The sequence below is a fragment of the Perca flavescens genome, chromosome 10, assembly GCF_004354835.1.
Source record: "Perca flavescens isolate YP-PL-M2 chromosome 10, PFLA_1.0, whole genome shotgun sequence".
In the NCBI taxonomy this organism is placed as follows: domain Eukaryota; kingdom Metazoa; phylum Chordata; class Actinopteri; order Perciformes; family Percidae; genus Perca; species Perca flavescens.
The window spans coordinates 7,964,075-7,971,042 of NC_041340.1; positions in this window are offsets into that span (position 1 = coordinate 7,964,075).

Genomic DNA, 6,968 nt, shown 5'->3' on the forward strand with positions numbered 1-6,968 from the left:
CTAGATTCAGATTGGACTTGTTCCTTTGGGAAAAGATTCCTTTCTTTCTGAAATATTTAAATAGTGATAATGCGAAGGAATGTCAAAAGAAATACTAATTATCCAGCTTTTCTTAGTCACGCTGATGTCAGAAGCTTTTGGGGGAAAACTGCTCAGATTTAAACGCTGGAGTTCCTGCAGTGATACGTATGACCAATTTCTTGTGAAACAGACAAATAGTTACAGAAGCAAAAACAATAACCAGAAATCATAATGCTTTCAAGAGACCCATCTCACCAAAGTCCATTCTGACATTTGCATCGTTTTACAACAAATCAAACTTTAAAAGAAAAGGTATAACACATCATTACTTACCAGTGGAAAAACTAGGATATTTAATGATTTAAAAAAAAAAATATTTCTTAAACCTTTTTTTGTTTGACAAAACTTTTCCCCCATCAGACAAAACTTTTATACTTCTCCCATAAGACAAACCTTTCTTTTGGCTTCATTCAATTCTCAGTTTGAGATATTTTAATGGGACAGGAGAACAGGAAAAATAGCAATAGGAAAAAAAAAAGATGAAAAATGATGTCAGGGAAGCATAAATATTAAGGGAGTGAAAATACTAAGCAAGGTCTTGGCCAGATCTGGGTCCATAACTTACTATGTCGCGGTAGTTCATAAATATTAAGAATAGGCTCATACTCCATCACAACCATGAGCAATGAATCCACGGAGAAAAACTTAAAGCCTTTTGTGTCTGTGTTTTATTTTTATTTTCTAAATCAGCATCATGACAGTTTGACTCTAAAATTAACAGCCAAACCATTTTCTGTTATGTTCTAGGTACTGAGCGAGAATTTGCAGTGTGAATAGTTTACTGCCGAGCTCATGCACAACACTGACTGTAATCATGAATCAGTATCTGTTTTTTTAAACTATATTTTTGTACTGTCAATTTCCAATAAAGTCTATAGATTGTGCTGGCTGTATGATGAACTGACCGATTTTGTTCAACAGCAGTAACTGTCAAAAGTTCACTCCCCTCCCTGTTCCACTTAACACTGTCTGCCTGCATAAATACAAATTGTAGAGAGACAGACATGCATGCATTCACCCTCCCACTCACACCCAGTCACTTCCTCTATGATTTTATTTACTGCAGCAGAGCCATTTCAATAAATTTCTCCATTTCCTCAGTTTCATTTTATGCATGTTATTATATAGTCTTACCACATTTTTCATGTTGGTGGTGTCATCACTTTGATTCTTATGTGCATCCCATTTGTGGAATTGCTGGTCATATTGGTTTTGTTGTAGTTTATTTAATGGTTTTGATGGTTTGGTTCTTTTTGACCCACCCAATTAACTAGGTGATTGTGGATCACCTAAGTTTATTTTCTTTTTATTTGGGAGTATTTCTGTAGGTGGAGGCATTTTGGGGGGCAGAAAAATACTTGGTTGGGGGAAACATTAATCAGCGGAGCCAAACGATCTTCACTTTTTATTTTAAACGGAATCCAAGTGGAAGAGGCAAGGGGGATAGGAAGAAACTAGAATAACATTATGGCTCCTAATGCTCTTGTTAAAAAGTGGAAGCACAGTTTGCTGGCCTATAGCTCATATTGCATGTATAAACTCAGTTGCCTAAATAAAAGTATATAAAGTAGATGTGTTTGTTAGATAGCCTGCAGACCTACTATCATCACACATTAATGACAATATATGATAATCATGATTCATTTATTCATTATTATGTTTTTCTTTGACTACTTCCCACTTTACAGTGCATGTCTGCCATTAACTGTTTTCTGTGCAGTTTGTTTCCAGATGTGGCTATATAGATGTTTCAAGTCAGCTCTTCTAACAGGCTTTAGCTTCCCTAGTTTGATTTATGAAAATGCTATTTAACAACAAAAGTGCACAGCCTCAGCCTTTCAGCAAATTGTGCTGATTTGGTATTTTTCTCACCTCTTTGTACTTAAATAACATACATTATAACATAACTCAGAGTGATTTCAACCATTTCTTCTATGAATTCCATTTAGTGTGTGATGCCCGCCTGGATCTTCATATAGCACTGTTAAACATAAGGATGTGGAGGTTATGGAAAATTTAATGTCAATCAAACCTTAATCAACATGTAGTTGCTATATTGAGGGAATACACAACAGGAAAAAGCTGGCAATTCACTGTTAATATTCTACATCAGATACATAAAAGAAAAAGGCAGGATTCCCAAAATATATTGATTTGAGAAATATTTGGTGATTTCTGTATCCCATTCTATTTTGTGGTTCTCATCACTTGATATATAAAACCAAAATATATTTGTTTTTTGCCCACTTAATGCTGTTCCTCCAAAGGGGGCTTAGTGAGTGTTTGAATCCTGCGTGCTCTATTTATTTTGGGCGGTTGTAATCTGTATTCAATGGCTGTTCACTTGTGATCTCATCACCTCAGATACATTTGAGTGTCAAGTGTGAACAGGGCCTAAGAAATGTTAATAGAGACCGAAACTCCAATCATTATTTTCCAAAGAAAACAATAATAAAAAATAATAAAAAAAACGGGAACACATCAGTCAACTTTGTGTCCTATTTTTGCTTCCAGAGGTTCGACAGTCTGTGTGCAGCAGCCATGGCACACCCCTCAGTGACCACATCCGCCATAAGCAGCCGGAGATGAAACAATATGGAGATTATCGGGACAAAAAGCCTCCCAGCTTGTCACGGGATGCAGAGTGTATTGTACATCCACATGTATTGAACACAAACCTGTCACCGTCTGTGACAGCCCCATTCATCACACACAAAGCCAATCCTGTCAGCAGCACAATGCGCTCTATCTGTCCCTCCTCCCTTCTAAGTGACAGCATTGAAATGAACATTAGGACACCCGGGTATGTATTCAAATGATTTGTTTTTCCACCTCCCACTGAAGCCAATTTCCAGAGGCTAATAAACCTGGGAATTATTTCATCTCAGAAAAGGGATGGGCTTTCTCTCACTGAAACATCATGAGGTCCAGTGGGTGGTTGCCATTGTCATTTCAAATCCAAAAGATTATCACCAAAGAAATTAAGAATTTGTTAAAAACAAAAAATTTTCACAGACAGAGCACGTGAGGAAGTAGAACTAGTGTTTTCATCTGAGTTCAATGTTAATCAGTGGAGTCAGAGGTAGGAAGAGTTATTACTGAAAATAGGCAATGAGGAATTATAAAGTGTTTAAAGTGTGTATTCAGACTAACAAAAAAGTCTGGTTGCACCTTTATGGCATTATTAACCTGCCGAATGCAGATTGGGCACTTAGGCTGTGGCTGCCGAAATGACACACGAAAGATCCCCATTAGGGCAGACATATCTGGATGAACACCCTTGCTTGGTTTTTGTTTGCAGGATTTTGGCATGGTCACTTCAGTCAGTTATTTTCAGGATAGGTTGGGCTGCTTAGAGGTGCCATCCTTTGGCATGTGAATTGTATTATACAGTATAGGTGATCAGACACAGTGACTACATGGGTGTTGTGCACAAATTGTTAGGGTTCCTTATCTTGTATTTCCAAAAGTTTTGGAAATAAAATAAAAATAGAGGGGTTCCAGGGATATAAAATGTTTGTTGGACATTCCGAGCTTAAGATTTGTCAAACATGTTTTGATACTTGACTCACTGGCGTGAGTAAGCAATTTTTAATCTTAAAGTTGTTTACATTTTGATAAATCTGCACCATGAAAAGTAATTTTAGCAGTTCCTGTTGGAGCTACAGACGATTTACTTGAGATGGATTACTTAATATGTATACTATAAGTAAAAATGCACCTTTCCTTACATGATGTTTCAACAGATTTGTTGATGTTTATGTTAAACAGCTATCATCAAAAAGTGTAACCTCTTGATTCCCTCACTAACTCGATTTTGACTAAACTTAAATGACTGGAGAGGAAAGCATCGGGTGCTCAAGGTTAAATAAGGACTTAAAAAAAGGTAGTTTTGACACCCAAAGCAAAAAGAGATGGTCACCCCATCTATACGTTGCTCTATAGTGAAGCCAATTAGCTGGCCGTTTAACCTTCCATGATCATTGCATTTTGAGTTGCCTTGTTGTTAGTTTTCTGTTTTTTTTTCCATTTAGATAACTTTGGCTTCAAATAATGCATGTTTTTTTGGGCTAGGTCTTTTGTGGTTTAACTCAACTAACAAGATTAACTCTGCCATTGAGAACTATCCTGTCTATAAATCCTATCTGCAGTCTGTGTCGGAGCAATACAATCCGTCCTGAGGGCAGTGTGTGTGAGATTTGACGTAAGTGTGACCAGGGGCGGACTGGGACAAAAATTCGGCCCTGGCAATTTCGTCCCTTACCGGCCCAATTTCAGATGGGGACATTATTTGCTTTATAATTGCAAAAACCAGGCTCACGTGAGACTATGGCACCAGCAGCATGAGGCTCATTTATAGGCATTCATAATTAAATAATACACACAATTCATAAAACCTTCAATTAAACTACCATGTCACCATCTTAGAATAGAATGGAAATGCTTGCATATTTAAAACATATTATTACATACTTAATCACACAAACCACCAAAGTACGAGGACATAGCGGACCAGACGCAAGCTTTTATTTTGAAAAGTAGAAGCCCGATGGCACCAGAAGGGAGGCTCCAGGCTGCAGCCATACAGTCTTGCATATGTTTGTCAAACACCAGTGCTGCCGCATTTTTTTCTTTTTTCCAGCGGCCCAAATCGACCCAAGAGTGCATCGGTCCTGCTGGCATTTGCCAGAACTGCCAGATTGCCAGTGCGCCTATGGGTGTGTCTGTGTTCATATGTGAGCTGTTTTTCACGCATGTAGGGTTTTTGTTGTGTTCATATGGGTTTGTGTGTGTCCTGAGTCAGCAGAATCCCAGTAATTACCCATAGATCCAGAGGCAGAGGGGCTTTGCAGCGCTGACAGGGGGAGCATCATTTCCCGAGTGTTCCCAGGTACCGCAGACTGCAATAACACCACTCAACAGGCCTATCAAGTTGATCCACATCACATTTTCACACAATCGCAAACACCTAACCTATTTATGCTGTAAACAACCGCAGCAAGCTAATAAAACAACTCATTGCTCTGTGTGGATGTAATCCAATGAAGTGCCTTCTTAAATAATGTCTCTTGTACTGTAAGCAATATTGGGTAAAGAAACGTTGGTTCCAATATGTGTTTGATGAACATAATGAGACTTTTCAATAACAAATTCATAAAGAATGTATGAATTCAGGCAGAACTCGAGCCATCTCTGTCGACAAGGTCTGCCAAAATGTTTGGTTCACTTTGCGTCACTGTCCCGTGAAGCTGAAATAGTGCAAAATTTCTCAGCACCGGCATTATCGATGGCGACTCACAAACCTCATCACACAGGCTGATCTGACATGTTATTGACATTTAAACATCAGCCTCTGTTTGTCTTGAAGCTGTCACACCTACTGGGAACTGACAGAAACTGAAGATCTCTCAGCTGAATGGCATTTCATCCATTCAACGTCTGGCCATCGTATTGCTTGAATTTTGAAGTCATTGTACGTGTAGACATTAGAATGATTTTGTTTTTATCTACTGTTTAGAACACTGGAGTTTATAATCTGAGCGCCACTTACAGAAAGTCATTAAATACAAGAGTAAATATTGTGAATGTTGGTTCCATACTGGAAATTAAAAGTCCACAGAATATTGCAATACGTTTTGCACAGTCCAACCCTTTGTAATTTAACATTTTAAACACGCTTCTTTGACGTGTCTACTCTCCATTATCTTGCATGCTAGTTAGCCTTACGTGATGTGGCAGATAGGAGCGTGTGCTTTGTAGCTTCCAAAGATGAAGAAGCTGAGGGAGGTTGGGCCAGCAGCTGTAGTTTAACCTGAACACATACAATGTAGATATAAGGTCGGGTCATGCTGCAGAGTATCTGCTCTGTGCTTGGGTGATTCAAGAATATTTTAAAGGTGAACTAGGAATGCTTTGAAAAATGTGTCAGTATCATGAGTTACTATTTGTAAGACTAGTTATGTTAGATAAGTAGGGATGATGGCTGGACCACTGAGCGGGCCAGGGCATTAAGGAAATACTTTCTATCAATCCAGTGGGGCCAACCACGACAGTTTAGCCTAAGCAGATACAAAGTAGATACAAGGCCGGGTCAAGCCTCCGAGTGCTCTCTGCACGGGTGAGAGTAAGAGTTAAAGGCAGCTTAAAGGTAAGTTAGAGAATGGTGTTGACTGTCTTGGGGCCCAGTAGATTTATGACGGCACAGCCTGATACCCACTGCAGGGCCTGGTTATAGGCTAAAACATCATTTGTCATGAATACTGGTTAGGCTTACTCAACTTTTGGCACATTAGACTGTGTATGTTATCTCGTATAATTTCCATCTGTTGTTTATAACTGGAAGGAAAAAAAAGCAGCTTCAACCTGTGTGGCCGGGTTGGTTCAGTGGGTAGAGCAGGCGCACATATACTGAGAGGTTTATGCCTCGACGCAAAGGTCCAGGGTTTGGATCCGACCTGTAACAATTTTCTGGATGTCTTCCCCCTTTCTTTCCCCTTTCTCTCCTACCTGTCCTGTCAAATTAAAGGCGAAAAAGCCCAAAAAATGTATCTTTAAAGCAGCTTCAACCTGAGATCACCTGGTTGATTTGTTTCATGAAGAAAAAGAAAAACAGTTACTCCTTGTATTCTATTGCACGCTAAGCTATTGGAGTGAGCTCATTTGGAACTCAGGGCACTTTTCCCTGGTGAATACACCCCTGCCCTTCCCCCTTGTGCTTTTCTTTTTAATTAACCTCTCAAAGATACTCTGTTGTTGCTTCCTGTGTCTGTGCCAGCGAGGTTAATGATTTCACCAGTCCAGCGAGACGCTGCAGAGGACAGATCAATGCACCTCAATTCCCCGCGCCTCATGTTCAGTCTCACTTGCCGGACCACAGTGAAAAGGAG